A 17,178-nucleotide genomic window follows, 5' to 3' on the forward strand; every position below is an offset into this window, starting at 1 on the left:
TTTTTGCTTCATTCAAAAATGCTCTCAGTGGCTATTAGCCAACTGCATCTTTAGCCAGGGGACTTTCATCGCCGGGAGAAATCACTCACGCTGTCATCGCGGCGATAAGCATTAGCGGTGCCGTTGTGAAGTGCAATATCTGGTCAGTTTTTATTGCGTAACCATTTACGGTACTCAAACAGTAACCTTAACTGCCTCGTTTCCTTTCAGCACTCGGAAATGCACTTCTGTTGGCCCGGTCCGGCTGTTTTTTGTTCCAAGATTCAAGTTGGTTTGTTAGCAGAATTTACGCATTTTTTCACGCGCCTTGAGCAGATTACGTGTGCACGCTCATATAAATGTGCGCATTGCGGCCGTGATTGTATCCTTGGTAAAACCAGACCTTGTTTTCTATTGGATCAGTAAAGCGGTTCATCGTGATTCACTGCGCAGAGCCAAGGGGTTCACGCACGTGCAAAATGCCCCCCCGTTTCAGGCCCGTATAAAGCACTGTTGCAACTGCAGCGCGTAGAAATATGCAATTGACAGATTATCAGGATAAAAAAAACGTCAGGCAATAAATATGTTTCTCTCCACTTATCAAAAGTGGTGCTGTAAGTGCTGCTTACACGTGTAGCCGTGTGCCGACCCTGTCAGATTCTATGCAGAGATATGATGGAACTGCACTCTTTGTTTCCTCAGACTTTTAGAATAATTGCTAAACCCGGGAACCTGGAAGTAGTGTAGTTGTAATAGCCACACCCCAGCCCCGCCTTTCTGTTCTAGAGAACGTACATTTGCAGCAGAACTCTTTTTCATGCATTATTCTTGTATATTCTAGTTTCTGAATGGACTTATTGTATTTTTGAGAATAAAGAGCAAAGTTTTGCTCTCCATCGCATTGAGACAGAAAGAATGTGTTGCTAAAATACTCATTGAAATCACCAGCAACAGTTTTCAGGTCCAGATTTTTTTTTTTTTATAATTTTTTGAGGTAAAATTCCTCTTTAGCCCCACTTAAAATTACCATGCCAAAATGGCCAGGATTAGGATTTTGGTTATCTGGAATTCTTCTTCAGTTTTTCCTTAATGAAGCTCTCTCTCTGAACCTCCAGACATCGTCAGTCACAACATGATTGTGAATAAGTGGAGCTGGTTTTCGATTAAAGTAACCATCTCACTCAGGCGTGACAGCCACAGGGTTTTTTTTTTACATTTAAAATGCCACACAATGAGTTCAGTCTAAAAGCTTTGTAAAACTTTATTTTGCTGAGTATTTTTCAGCCTTTAATTGTAGGAATGTTCTACAGTTTGAGCCTATTCCCCCAGTGTTGCACATAGGATGGTATGTGTTAATAAATATGAGTATGCATGTGTGTGAAGGCAACAATTTCATTTCTGAATTTTCCTTCAGTATTATAGCAGTGAGCAGTATTTGGCACATAGTAGAATTTTCCTTAAAACACAAAGGTTTCGATGTCTGATACATATATGAAAATGTCTTTAAAAATGTACACCTGCTGTTTTATTTTCCTGAACTTTTTGAATGGGTTTTATTCCCTTCCACTATGTGGGGATGGGGAGTTGTTATTTTCCTTGTGTGACTCAAATGATGTCTCAAATAATAACATGTCATGCGCACAATCTTCAAAGAGACCAGTGTAATCATTTCTGCCTTCTGCTATCCCTATTTTATTTAGGTTTATGTGAGTTGCCAAAGGGTTATTACAAATGTTTGTTCTGGAACACTTACAGAGGGAATTTCCATTTGCTTCTCTTGAACAGCTGCATTATTTGCCTGCATTTCTGTTCTGCTAGGTTTTGTCTAAAAATATGTTTGCTGTTAATGCTAAGAGATCTATTCTTCAGAACTTTTTACCCATGCTTGTTTTTGTGTGAGGCACTGCTCCCTGTCAAGGCTCTTCAGAGTTTGACATCAGGTTCTGTGGTTCTGGTTCTGGGTCCAAGTCCAGATAATGTTCTTGCTTTGGTTTAATTTTTTTGTCAGCTGTGGAAAGACACCATTGAACTTTCTATTTAATTAAAGTTGTAAAGGTTCGTGTGAAATGTCTTTATATGTGCCATTTTTAATTACAGTACTAAATGGATGTGTGAAATGCCTTGATATATGGAACCTTTTTTCTCCTGTCCCCTTCAATTGCTACTCGCAGCTGTGTTTATCCTTTGTCAATCTTGGTTGTTCATTTTATCAGTATTTAGAAATGTTTGATTTTTTTTATTTATTTATTTTATTTTTTGCCAGTCTCAGAAAACCTTTGAGGAAGAAAAATTGATTTCTTAACCAGCTAATTCTTTGCCGTAGGAATGAACAGATATACATTCTCAAACCCATCAGCCATAGACCGATGAATGAGAAACTGTATTGCCCATTATTAAACACATCTGTTGGTCATTTATACTCTCCTCTTTTGGCTGCAGTAGTTGAGGATGAAGGGATTCATGCAATTTGTCTTCTCCTTGTATTTTCCACAAAAAAACCCATAGTAATTTTTTTTTCTTTTTCTCCAGGAGCATGTCATTTTTTTTTTTAAAGTGGGTGTGTTTCATCTCTGGCCAACAGTTATGGATGTTCTATTTTGATGGTCGTAATGTATACAAGCATGGTGAATGTATTGTGCATATAGTGTACGCTATGAACCAGTATGCATGCATTCATTTAACTACCACATAATTAGGAATAATCCTCTTGAACTAATGTGTTACCCAAATGTCAATGCTACATTAGGCTTGCAATTTGATCCTGCTGCAGCACAGTTTCCACTAGTTGCACTGTAGCTCAGTTCTGGGCTGCACTATTAGAGCGTGTCATGTCGGCCATGTTGGCTCCAAACGTGTGAAGGTTCTGAGTGTGTAACTGACCATTTGTAGATGCAAGAAAGCCAGCATAACTTTTTTTAAAGCCTAATACGTTTGTGTATGTCCAAAAAAATTGTGGGCTTTGGGTACTACAGTTCAAGTTGACAGTCTGCCAGTAATTCCATTACATGTTCAATTTGACCAGTTTAGGTCTTTAATTTTATGGAAGCCAAAAGTTAAGCACTATCTTTAAATGATTAAACTCAAAGAAAGCTATGAATTAAAATGATCTCTGCATTATATCAAAGGTATGCAATTTTTATATAAGTGGATGGTGTCCGTTGTTTTTATTAAGAATAGTTAGAAGGTAAGGTTTGAAAGTATTTTTTAAGGAGTTGGTTGGTTAAGGAACAATTGTTTTTCTGCGAAGGTTTATGTTATGGTTTATGTTTTATATGCATTTGCGCATGTTGTATATACTGTGTATTGAATTTGAATATCTCCTCTATATATCTCTGTTGTCCTTACTTGAGCAAGCGTGCTACACTATGTCATGCGATCCTACTTTAAACATTCACATAAAACTATAAGCTGTTCAAAGCTAGTTCACTGGGCAAAACCTGGAGAAATAATTTAGTTAACATTATTCCGTGTCCACATCCTCTCAGTCGTGTGCATTTATTGGCCTTTAGTTCACTGTGATTTACAGTGATCTCCGTCTCATGCACATATCCAGCAAGCACTGGGTTAATAAGGATACATGCTTTATTGGCACTGGTCCCAGTCTGCGACAGGCTCAGCTCAGCTCAGATGGAAATAAAAGACAAACAGTACAGATTGGAAACATCTGTGCAGAGCGAGAGAGGCATATGCCAGCAGTGGCACCGACTGTTACAAGCACCACCTTCACTGTACCGTCAGGTGTCCGTTTGTCCGTCATCTCTGCTGTTTGCGTGACTGAAAATTAAAAAAAAAAAATGGAATAAGTGATAAAAAATGACTGATCGCAAAATACTTTTGATGCCTGCTGACCTCCTTGCATGCTCAAAACAGATGTACTTGTGAGAGCAGCTCGCAGGTACCATATTTCCAGAACCGTATTTTCTTCACCACAATAAAATATTGGTTATGTAACTTCCTCTTGATGGTAAAATAGGCTTTGCTCGAATTCCTTTGCTCAAGACATCCACCTATCATTAGACAATACTGTTTTACAGTTCCTCTGGTGTTCAGTCGGCGCAGGAAAGGTAGAGGAAAGAGAGAAACAGAGGAATGGCTTGTGATGAAACTAAGCAAGGGGAGTTGGAAATAAAATATGTTGGACAGATAAGTTGGGCCTGGAACATGGAATAAGGTGATTCGGTTTGTGCATATATGTTAAAAATATGGTCTGAAACAAGCTTGTATTTTCAAAAGAAACAGAAATCCAATTACAAATGTTATTTTGGCTGAGGAGGAAGCAGCCTAAGGAATGGTAGTGTCTTGTGCTCGTTCACACACTCTTACTCATTCACATTGAGGTGCAGTACTGGCTACGTAATAACAATGCATTGTTTAACCACTGGAGAAAGCCAGGAATATAGTCCCAGCTCCTGAACAGAACCTGTTCAATTTGTAACTGACAAATTCATCCAGATGGATGAGTAAGAATGCACTCCTAAGTTAAAGAATTTAAGTGCAAGGTGGATGCAGCTGGAAGGCCTCAAGTTTAATGTACATTCATGCTCTTATTGTTGTCTTTGTGATTTCAAAACCAGCCATGTGCATGTCATATGAGCAGGCCGTCTTCAGAACTTCATTTTGAAAGACTAGGTGTGCACAGCCATTTCCATTTTTCTCTAAGTTCCTGTAATTCACTGCATAGTCTGTGATGTTGATGAAATTCTAGATAAGAAATTAGATTGTATTGCAATTCCAAATTGAAACACCAGTTTTGCTGAGGAAAACAGGATTGTAAAAACATTTGATTTAATGTGCATGAAAATGAAATGAAAGTTGTATATGGGATATATTATTACTACAATAAACAATTGTAAACAAACACGTAACAACACAGGCTATTCATTTAACAAAATTGACTTCTTCCTATTAAAGTTGAAAGTGAGTAAACTTAATGGTGTTCAGCTTATTCAGCGTAAAATTGATTGAGATAATACAATCAAATTTTGACTGGATTCCAGTTCATTCCCAGACTGAGAGATGGAATGGCTCATTACAAAGTGCTATAGAGACTTGGTAGCCAGGTCACGAGCGAAGCATTATCTTCGCCCAAGTGGGTGGGTCTTTCAGTTGTCAGTCTGACAGCCCTGCCCCACCAACTGCAGGTAGCTGGCTTACCTTTCTGCAGCGTATGTGCTTGCTAGTCAGACTGTAGTCAGACGTGAAAAAAGTATTTTGTCAGGTCCCCCTTGCAAAAGAGATTTTGATATCAATGGGGGTTTTCCTGGTTAAATAAAATAAAGAATAGAAAAAAGGTACACCTTTCCATTTGTGATCCCCCCTCCATGGTTGTCTCTTTCAAGACCATTTTGCATGGTGGACGCAGTATTTTGTTGTGATATTTTAAATGGAAGAATAGCCTACTTTACGGAGGTAGATAGTATAATGAAATGGAATAATATTGAGTACTATGTGCACTGTTAATGCCAAGAATTGAAATGACTGTGCATTTAATATGTGCTGGTTGTTTTGTTTATATTTGTAACAAAAGGATACACAAAATATATATGCGAGTTAAACTATTTAATGAATTACACATGGGCAATTACCTTTTTCATTTGACCTTTCTAAGAAAACAGAAGCTTGCAATTGTGAGTGTTACCCAGATAGCATAAATAATATGTAAGTAACTGTGTTTGGAATGAAGCCACAATTATATACTTGTGAGACTTAAATTGAATGGTTAGTCCTAGTAAAATATTTATTGCCCTTCATCTGGTAGAAAGATTGATTTTTTTTTCTCTCGTTTTTCTTTCAGGGAAAAATTATGTGTTGCATCATGTGTTACAGGGACTGTGTTTATTTAATAATTAATTTTTCCAGACTTGTGGTTTCCTGCAGTAGACACTTTTTGATATTCCAATACCATTGGCATTAAATAAATAAAAAAAATAAAGTGTTTAAATGGCAACACTTCATAAAGCAGATGTTGCGCATAGGCAATATTTAGGTAAAGAAAATTAAGAGCACAAAATGTGTGTGTTAATTTGTTGAATAAGTCTTTTGATTTACAGAAATTCTATGTGAATAGACTGTTAACATACTACCATTCCAGATTTTCTAAAACTACTATATTTTTGTATTGTTAGGTTTCTTTCCTTTCTCTGGCTCCACTCTGCTGGAGATTTCCAGTTTTAGGACTGCAGAGTTTCTTACAACGATTTGTCTTCTCCTAAAGTCATATTTTTTGTCTGCATTTCCCATGCTTTTTCATTTCTCTCCTGCATGTCATGTGATATATATCGAGGAAGTATTTCTCTAGCCATTCATTTTTAGCACTACAATCAATTTCAATGCTGTTAGTTTGTGCTGTCAAGATCTCTTGGCCTCTCTGATTCTGTATTAACTAGCCTCCCCTCTCTCTTAATTCTTGCATGTTCCTGATGTTGACATTGGCTGCAGATGCTCCTTAGACATACCACCTTTCCTGCCGATCCAGTTCCTTCTTGTCTCACCTGAACTCTTTCCATATTCTGTATGTGCTACCTGGTTGTTGCTTTCTTGATCACTGGTTGACTACCTTCTGCTCCACAGAGGCCATTGTCTCACCTTTACGGAAGAAATGTATCCAACTACTCTAGTTTCTTGAACCACCGCCCAATCTCCTTGTCCCTTTTGGTAATGAATGTGCAACCTTCCAACAGTATCATCCTGCTTCCTCTTGCAAATTGAGCCAAAAAATGGTTTGTCGCTCAACAAAAGACAGATTTCTCCTCTTGCAGTTCAAAACAGTTGAACACCTGATCCTTTTATGAACTTTTTCAAAGATGGGTACTACTCAAACGTTTGTTATATGGGTGTGCCCCAGAGATCTGTGCTTGGTCCTCTCCTGGTCTCCCTTTTTTTTTTGTAAAAATCCATTTTTTATGGTCTGTCTTGGGTCTGTCCAATTTCCTCCACGTGACAGGCAAAACCCATCAAACATCACGTTGTGCATCAGTGTCATTTAACCTGGATAACTAATCTGTGTCAAACTCAGCCCTGCTACAACTGAGCTTCTGTAATTCCCAGCTAAGCCCTCCATTTAAGACCTCTCCCTTGGTAACACAACATTAACAACCAACAGTAAAACCAACAACCGAACACAGTTGAGACTGATGGCATGCAAGACAATAGATGTCTTTCTCTGCCTTGATCCTCAGGTCTGGATGGGGGAGAGGGGTTCAAAGCCACATTGATTACAAAGGAGAAGGTGTTCGGAGGGGGCGGGGAGGCGCCGCAGGCGGGTGACGTGGATCCAGGCTCCTGCACCCACTCATCATCTACAGGTGTGTCTGCCTCACCTGCCCGTCTCTTCTCAGTCTTCTCATTGTACCTCTCTCTCTCCGCATCCGTGCCTCTTACGGGGAAAGGTGCAAATTAGCAGTAAATTACAGCAGGCAGATAGTTTTATTGTCCCATCCCCCCCCCACCCCTGCGATCCAGCGAGAGTGCATATTTTTCAGCTGCGAATGGTCACGTAAAGAGTAATTAGTGCTGCCGTGTGGATTTATTTCTGGGAAGAGATCAGTAGGGAGGGCCAAAACATGGTGGCTGATGGGGTCACTGCGAAGAGCACTCTGCTCCCCCACAGCATACAGTAATGGCTTCGGCGGAAGACACATATTAATGAGCACATCCGCGCAAATATGTGCCACATAAATAACTACGTACAGCACATTCCTACCTCTGCCTGGCTATGCATCACTTTCTAACCCATACATGAATCAGGTTATAACGAGTGAACTAGCATGTGCGCGAACATCCGTTGCTTTTGATACGCAAAGTAAATATAACAGAATTATGCCTTTATTTAATGTTTGAAAACTGTACTTTTTTCATTTGAAGATGTGGTTATATTTTAAATCTATGAATATTTTTCTTTAGAGAGAAGTGCTTCTTTTTGTGAACATTACATTACATTACAGGCATTTAGCAGACTCTCTTATCCAGGGCGACTTACACAACTTTTTACACATTTACATTGCATCCATTTATACAGATGGACATATTCTGAAGCAATGCAGGTTAAGCACCTTGATCAAGGGTACAACAGCAGCGTCTGACTCGAGAATCGAACCCGTCAACCTTTATTCATTTGTTTTATACAAATGAATTTATAAAAGAACAAAAGCACTGTCAAAAACAAACAGAAGTGCTGTATTTGTGTTTATATGGGGAATGCAGAACTACTGCTTGAGGTGAAAGGGTTATTTGGAAACTACCATATTCATTTGAGCATTCAGTGGTAGAGCATTACTGGAAGCAGTATGTGAGACGTGAATATTTCACATCTTACCACGTTACAGCATATGGCAATTCCCTTCATTTCCTCCACATTTCAGTTGTCAAGCTGTCATTTTAAGGCTTTACATTTAGATGTCTAGTTTCACATTTGTTTTTTTTTATTGTTATTTATATTGTAGTTTTTTTCTCCCTTGCAGAAGGGATTTTTTAAAATACTTCAACTCAGAAGAGCTGTTATGCAGACACATTCTGTGTGATCAGGAGGGCTTGTGCTTTCTCCGCATGTGCGATTTCTGCAAAATAGTGCTTTTAAACCATCATGTATTTTCCTTTCACCATAGAGAGGTGATAGTTTGGGGTAATGGTTGAGATTGACCGGTGTGTCAGCAATGGCATGCAATGGCATGTTGGATAAAAAAATATATATATTCACAAGTGTCATAAACATGGTTGAACATGAAGGTTTATGAAGTTAAAAAAATAAAATAAAAATGAATTTGCAGATTTTCCACAAAATCCTAATCCCATTCTGTGCCACAAGTCTCCACTTGCGAAAGTCATGTTTCTGAGCGTGTCACAGAAGAGAAGGGTGAAATGAATAAACTGAGACGGACAGCAATTTATTCACAACGGCACGGTGGTCTCCCTTCACTTGCGGAAGGAATACGGCAGGCGTCAGAGAAGCAGTGGCTCGGAGTGAAGTCGGCGAGCGTCACATTAATCAGACAGGATCAGGTTCATCGAGTGGAAAATGGAAACCGCAGCCCGCCTTCGTCCAGTCCATCCAGGTGGCAGTATGGTGAATTATCTGCACCGAATAAAAAAAAATAAAAAAAAAAGGGAAAAGAAACAAAGCTGTTCAAGTGTCTGCAGTATGTGCACACTGGGGGCCGTGGACTGACAGCCCATTCGTTAAAAACCGCCTCCTGTCCGACCACTAAACTGTCCACCAGAAAGATTTACCTGTGCACTGTGTCTGTGCAATGGGAGCTGTACTCAGTTCAAAGGAAACGTCCTTCTTTCAGACGAAGTGCAGAGTGCACCGGCGCTTGGTAGAAACACACAGCGGATTATGTATTTTCAGTGAAATTCTTAAAGGGGAATATGGTAACTCGTCTGTGTGTTCTGGTAAGCGCTGTGGTTGGGGGGGGGGGGGGGGAAGGGTAGTAAAGTCGGGTTCGGAAGGTAATTTTCTGTCAAAGTTGTACAAACTGCGCCTCAAGTGCACTCGGGGAACCCCAGGCCCATCAGAGATGCCGTGCCACCTGGGAGAGAAATGAAATCACATCCTCCCTTCTCCTCACTTCACCACCGCATCACGGCCGACTTCCTCTCCCTCTGCCTTTCAGTGACAGGCTCGGTGTGGGTTAACGCCTCGCTGATTCAGAACCGTAGCATCGCGCTCGATCTCCTCGCTCAGTCGCACACACGGGTTTCCTGCTCAGGAATTTACACAGCTTTTCTGCCAAAGTTTTTTTTTTTTTGTCTGTTTAATTGTTGACTCTTGCATCATGCTTTTGAGGGTTTTTTTGCTCGCTCGTGAAGAATCATCATCCTCTTCACTTCAAATAAGTGAAACGTTTCCTTGTCTCGTGTTATATAGGACTTTCAATGCATTTACATTGTATGCGTTTAGCAGACACTCTTATCCAGATCGACTTAAGCAGCTGATATTCTTTACATGCAATAATACTGGACCGTATTGCACTTCCTGTGTGGGGCTTTTGTGTTTTGTTTGTTCTCCAGAAGGTTCAGTTTTGTGTTATGAGTGAGCTCACTCATCAACAAGCCCTGACTACAATGAACATGCTTTTGAGTTCAGAAGGTCAAAGGTTGAATTAGTTGAATGCTGAGGCCATTCACTTGTCATTGAAGACACAAGCTATAAAATCCAGAGAAAACAGTGAATATTTCTCAACCCAACAAGTGCCTTGCATGAGTGTTATTGTGGAGGCCTGGTGAGGGCAGGTGAACAGTACTGTGAATGTCCACTCATACTCGTCACCTTGGAAAAAAATATCAACAGGAAATAGTGGTGTTTTCTCAACTTCATTTAACAGCTCGTAATATTTACTGGTGAAATTCTGAACATTTCTAATGCAGTGCCCTACTGCTTGGACAAACAGTCAGGGCCCCTTGTCAGTTTGGTAGGAAAATACAACTAAACATTAAATCCGTGGACCTGAATCATTCAGTCTATTAACCAAAATTAAGCTGACCGCACAAAGTTCTAAATCATTTGAAATCCAAACAGGCCTGCGTTCACACATGCTACACTAGACTTCAGAGTTTTGTGTATACAAGACGTACAGAGAGCAGTTAGTGCGGTTGTCCTGACTGAAGACCAGGTGCTTGATCTTGCTGTGCTCCTGTGACACTGTGAGACCTTGTTTTTTAACTGGGAGCCTGAGAGTTTTAATAATAGAACCAACTTCGCACAGCACCGGAAGGGTGATGCACTTCTCCCCCTGCCTACTAAAATGTCCGCCCTCCTTTCTTCGTCCTCCTAATTGAAGGTGCAAGTTGATGATACCCGTAACAGAGTTAAGGCCTAATCAGTGTCTGGTTGGGCAGAACGAGAGAGAAAGCCCACCTGTTAGTCCCTTTTTAATTTTGTGAAGTGCTGAGTGTTTTACATAAAGCATGGCTTTGATATACTCAGAAGATGGTAAATCCTGTTACTGATTACTCTCCTACTCCCCTATGGACCAATTTTCATTTAATCCCTTGATAAGAAGGATAACATGCTGTGTAATAAATTATTAAGGTGTCACTGGGTTCAAGATTAAAATCCACTCTCACTTGTGTCACAACAGAAGGGAGGGGGGAAAAACAGACTAGGCGGTTTAATTAAAGCAACTGATTCATAATATTTTTTGAAGGACTAATTGTGTTTTCCCTGAAGATACGTCTCCTCAAGAGACTTTCAAATTGCACAAAAAGGCATTTGTTCTTGTAAATACAATTTTTGAGTCAAAAGTAAAGAAAATAAAGCCAACTGTTTCACCGTGGGCATAGTTGCGAAATATCTTTGTTCTGTATTACTCCCTTTGGAGGTTACGGGTTGGTCCTGTTGATTTTGTTTGGTCTAATTAGGCCTCAGTCCCAACTCCCATTGGATAGAGTGGTGTCTCCTTGATCAGGATATTTAACATAGTGTTTCTGAGCCAGGATAGTTTTCCATGCTCAATGAACTCCAGTTTAGGCAGCTAGTTTACCCTTTGTCCTTAAAGTGTTATGCATTTAGATTAGTGTGAAATTTGAGCTCTTCACGAACATAGTAGCCCGTGTCAGACCACTTGTTTATATTTCTTTGACTCCTGAGTATTGGTTATTAGCCAGTAATTTTTTTTTCCATATCCAATGGAGCCTAATTTTATTAAGCTCAAAGGACATGCAGTGGAATAACGGTTTCCTGTTTCATGTGTCGGTATGAACGCGATTTAAGGAGTGACCACAAACTAAATCAAGGGAAATTGGGAGCCGTTATGCTTTACACCAAACTACTTATAATAAACTCAGAATAACTGCTCTGCTTTATGCTTTTAAAAGTAAAGATTAACATGATCAGGACTTTTTAACTTTTGCGATTTTAAATCTTTCCCTTGAAAGACATTTGGACAACAGTGTCAGGTGTTTTGGCACTGGATGGCAGTGGCCGTCTCTACCACGCATAAAACCTCCTGTTCTCGGGTTTGACTGTGCTCTATATAATGTGTAATACAAATACTGCATAGAAAAGCTATCACTGTGAACCATGCCACTTAATTTAAAATCCCAGAAGGTTCTGAGTGAGAGCATGCTGCATGACACTAATACTTTACCCTTTCAAGGTTTTCCATTAGGTTGGAATTTGCTGGACCCTGTCGTCTTGTACCAGGTGTCAAACAGCACTGCTGAGTAATGGGGCTAATAATATGGTAGTGTCTAGTTAATGAAAAATGATGAGCCTCTGTCCAGGACACTGGACTTTGGAGGGCTCACCCGCTGTTTGCACATTTTTTAAAGGGGTATCAAAATTTATTTAGGTGCTATGCACTTTGCTGTCTCCTATGCAATTGTCCCTGCTTTAACTCAGAAGTTTGGATCGGCCTCCAAAGGGTAGACAAACCGACAAACAGGTTAGATTTCTAAGTGTTCGTCTTAAACTCCCATTTGTTCAGCTTTCTAGAAATAGTCTTTAAGGGGGTGCTTTGAAAAGCAGTCCTTGTTTGCCTTTTTGGCAGAAAAATGTTGGCGCTTTGGCTTGATTTGTTTTTTGGACTGCTGCCAAAGTGTACATGGACCCTCATTGGTTCTTCAAACTTTGTTGCTAGGCTGTTTGGGCCACCTAGATTTATCCATAGTGAAAGGCCCACCTCTGCCCCTGGCCTGATCCTTAAAAAATATATAGTTGGGCGAAGGCTTCCCTATTAGATAATAACAGAATAACAGATAGAAACTGAACTGAAGGAATTGTCCAAACTCCAAGAGACATGCACATATCAAAAGAGAGAACAAACTGCTATAAAATAAGAGTAGGCCTATGCATGTTTTCTGTCTCTTTGCGATTCTTTTTCTTCACATGCCTCTTCACTCTGCACAGACCTAACTTTTGACTGTTTTAATATATAACATATTAATTTTTTCCTAGATCTTTAAATTCACTTCTCTGCATCAGCAAGGTGAAAAAGACCTTTTTAAAAAAATCATATTTCAAATACTGCATAACCATCTCCTCATATCTACCACATCTCAGTTATATGTTTATGTGAACAGCTTTTGGTACTCGTTCTGTTTTCATAAATGGGTGTTTTTATTCCTGTTGCTACCGTCGCAGGTACAAGTCTGTCCAGGAATGACGTGCCCTGGCAGACTGTGTTTTCAGCACAGCTAATGTTTCTAACAGCCAGCAGTGTTGAGGCTGTAGGATAACGGGATACGTAAAGCTGTCACCGAGGCCTGTCTCGTCTGGGAAAACGGGGATTAATTTATGTTATAATTACTTTTCATGATCTCTAAGAGTGTGAACTGCTTCAGCCTAGCCTGGTGCGGGGCTCCATTTTAAAAACTGCCAAGGCGAAAGCATCTTGGATAGCGAGCAAGCGAGCGAGTGAGCGAGCAGCACTGTTCTTTGTTTTAACCACATTTGGGCCATACTGTTACGTCTGTTGTTGTGGTGGAGCTGAAATGACAGATGGTATTGTACAAACGTGATTTTGCAAGGTCTGTTGTGAACACACTTGTCAGAGATATGACTGACAAAATGCATTTATTAATAGCTTGTATCTAAAAAATATAGATAATGGCAATTTAGTTTTTATCTTCACTATGAACATGGTGCTGTCTCGGGATGCTGAGAATCACAGAGGCAAACAGTGCTGCAATACTAAATTGCAAATCTAGGTTTAAAATCCTACCTTTATATGACATCTTGCTGGTTTCCAAAAGCAAAGGACCATCAGTTTTGTCCTGGTTATTTTCTGTCTCTATCCAGTTTAGCCATGTTCCAACTGGAACCAAATTATAGCTTTTGTGCTGTTTGACTAAGAGCCAAATTTGATCCTTCTGCTAGGCTTTTAGCAACAAGTCTCTCTCTGATCCAGTTTGTTTGGTATGATTGCCACAGATTATTCCTGGCTTGCCTTGCTTTTTTTGTGGTTCCTTCTTTGTCTGAGTACAGTTTCTTACGTCAGCTCGGAACTTTGAGGTGTAATTGCAGAACCCAAAAGGCTAATGAAGGCTGAAATAGTTTCCCGCTCCATTCCCATAGCCCAATGAAGAAGTGTAAAAGGGAATTGGTAAATGCTGGAACATTAGCACCAGATTTAGATTTTATTTTTGCTAGATTTTAATTTTCTATTTGATAAATGTATCACATATCCCTTTGTGCCCAAAATGAAATGCGGATAATCACTCAAATTGCCATGATTATTATCAAGCAAAGTTTTCTTGCGCAAAGCAAAAGGGTTGAATTCCACTTTGTAATACAATACATCCTAAAAACGTTGTTGTTGTGGATTTTGAGAGTTTTAAGAGTAATAGCAATTATTTCCTGTGCAGAGACTGAGAGAAAAAACCCACTTCCCTTATTAACGCTATGTACCAGGATCACATTGAGATATCAGTTGTGTTGTACGGTTGCCTCATTTCTATCTATACCTAAATTATTTTTTATGGAATGTTCCAGAAATATGTAATATTGTGGCCACTGCTGAATTATGAGAGTCCCCCCCATAACTAATTCAAAATGGTGGTGTAGACCATTAACACATAATTATGTAGCGTGAATATACCCATGTGCTTGAAATGCTACTAGTCATTTTGACAGGGTCCCCCTGAACATCCTTTTTGTTTCCTTCGCCTAGGTGAAAATAAATAGCCCTGCTTCTCCGAGAGAAATTAATGGAATATGTCAGGGGATTATCCAGGGGAACACATATTTTACATTAATAGAGACAGAAGCCTTGTTTCCTGATGTGTCAGTAAAGAATGCCAGATGCTTGTCTTCTGCGGGAGAAGGTGAGTTTTAGATGTCATCCTGTCCATAACTTTCTCTACTGGCAAGCAGTGCGGCAGGCCCCTGCAGCCATGATTTAAAAGTAGTCGTGCGCGGTTTCATATCATGCGGCTCGCAAACTGTAGATATTAGTGCCTGTAGAAAAAATATGCAAATTTTCACAAATGGTGCATTTGCATGTTAGCCTGTTTGTAATTGTTTCAGGACGCAACAGAATTTTGGCACTTCAGATTATGCAAATTGTAATGTAAAACGGGGGGATAGTGGTGCATCAGATTAATTGAAGAAATAATGTGAATTCATGCGGTGGACATTATGAACTCGTATCCATTGGGTTTTAATGGTGCCATCGCCATGACTGTCTCCTGTTGGCTTCTGCTTTGTACATTTCATGGCTGCTTTCATTAAGAGTGAACAGAGCCAGGATTATACCAGTTATTTAATAAGGTTTAATAAATGGTTTAAGCGTTGGCTATCAGGAAACTAAAAAATACTAGTCATTTTGAGAGGTCCTTTGTCAATGAACAGTTATTTTCTTTGTTTGCGAGAGTAGGTGTTTCATTCTGGGCCAATGGAAGTAAGCTGGTAATTTCAGGGTGGAATGTCCATTCATTTAAGGTCAATGTTCTAACAATTGGACGCCATTGTTTTTGCATACCAGGGACACACGGCCCAGGACTGTTCTGGAGCTTTCTGTGGCAGGACCCGTCCAGCTATTCGTGCATGCTCGTTTCAGACTAGTTTAGAAGGACCAGTGGAAATCTGAACTGCGCATTTCTGGCATGATGAAAAAGGGATAACCATTAATCATTATTCAGAGCCACACAAATAGATCAGGACGAGTGGCAGTGAAAATGTAGCAAGGCTTCAGGCTTCACTGTTTAGTTTAGTTCTCATTTAGGTCTACTTGGCTTTTGGTTTTTCATTTTGCATATTACAGTGTGACAATAATAAAAATAATAATAATAATAGTAATTGTGCCTGAAATATAAATGCATCGGTTTAGGCATTGTTTACCCCTCACAGAATCAAGTGTGGGTTATAACTATAATCTTGTTGAGGGTTGAGGGGCGGTTGGCAGGGTTGGGGGTGATCTGTCAACTGATATCAGGCAAGGAGATAGGATCTGCAAAGTTGGCCTCCTTTTAAAAACCACCTTGGTTGCGTGGGGGCACCTCATCAGGTGGGCAAAGCAAACCTCAGTTTGTCTTCGCTTGCACAGTCTGCAATGGCCAGACTTAAACAGCCCCTCATCCCCTCACTCCACTGTGCAGTCGACAGCAGCTGGCTATTCTAGCAGGTTTATGGAAAGTACAATGGGATGTGTTATTGGACATCCCCCGATTAAGGCATGCGGTGGTCATCTGTACGCCACATGCCACATCTGCTTGATTAATGAGGGATACATCCTGCCGTTGACAACAGTTTTAAATAAAGCAGATGACCAGCCAGCCAGTGACTACCTTTTTTGCGTAGCTGAACAATGTGTTACTTGTTTGTTTCTTGACTGAAATACATTTTAGATTACCTAGCTCACTAATCCTTATACAACATAAACCACTTTGACAGTAGTGCATGCCCGGAGACTCATCACATCACACCTGAAATTGTTTTAAAATCCCTCATCTGTACAGTTTGTGTGCTGTGAGAGAAGATTTATTCTCTCCGAGTTTTGTTAGCAGTATCTTTGAGCAAAATCTATCTCGATGGACAGGCTGGACAGTAGTTTGCTACTCTTTTTAGTGTTGCTTATGTGATCATCACCACACTTCTTCAGGCGGTAGATTTTTGGAACCACTGAACGTAAAGAAAAGACAGTGAAAGCAAAACTGCTGTAATCATGAGTCTTTTTTTCCCCCAAGAAGCCTGAAGCCACAAGATAGCCTCTGACTTATGGAAACTATAAGGCCTTCAAGCAGATATATTTTCATTTGGTCAAGATTACTACCCCTCTGTACAGCAATAAATAAACAACACTGATGTCCTAATGGTGTTTATACCCTGTAAGCAAGAAAGGATTGGAAATCTTCGAAAGTGATATGAATATTAGAATACTACAGTTTATATGTGGCGTGGTTTCCAGTTGCTTTCTGCTTGTTATAGCTGCATTGTAGCCTATATTAATTGAAGCTGTGATTTATTAGCTAACTAGATCATTATTGGGGACAGTGACCCATGGAGGGGTACCAGTGAGTAGACACTAAATAAATACTCTTTTACTTTGAATAATAGCCATGCCGTTTATTTTAAAATCCTCATTATCTGTGGGGTGTATACAGTGGACTGCAGGATAGTGTTGGTATTCAAGGGGAGTGTTCATTTAAATGTGTGGCTATTACGATTCATGCTGTACCCATACATTTAAAACGTTATATGGTTAAGGAACATTCGGCAGTGTAAATGTTCTTTTTTACCTTTTTGAACGATTTAAATTAGCA

The 17,178-nt window shown here is 39.8% G+C and overlaps 1 protein-coding gene across 5 annotated transcripts in view; it reads left to right on the forward strand.

Annotated features, from left to right (window-relative positions):
* The window catches only part of LOC135242659 (transcription factor Maf-like), a 279,764-nt gene that overhangs the window by 121,143 nt on the left and 141,443 nt on the right, over nt 1-17,178 (forward strand). For all 5 annotated transcript variants that reach the window (XR_010326410.1, XR_010326413.1, XR_010326412.1 and 2 more), the window contains one exon: nt 7,158-7,283. The gene's annotated coding sequence lies outside the window, so the exon portion shown is untranslated. The remainder of the gene's footprint in view (nt 1-7,157; nt 7,284-17,178) is intronic.

The sequence above is a fragment of the Anguilla rostrata genome, chromosome 16 (genome assembly GCF_018555375.3).
Source record: "Anguilla rostrata isolate EN2019 chromosome 16, ASM1855537v3, whole genome shotgun sequence".
Taxonomy (NCBI): domain Eukaryota; kingdom Metazoa; phylum Chordata; class Actinopteri; order Anguilliformes; family Anguillidae; genus Anguilla; species Anguilla rostrata.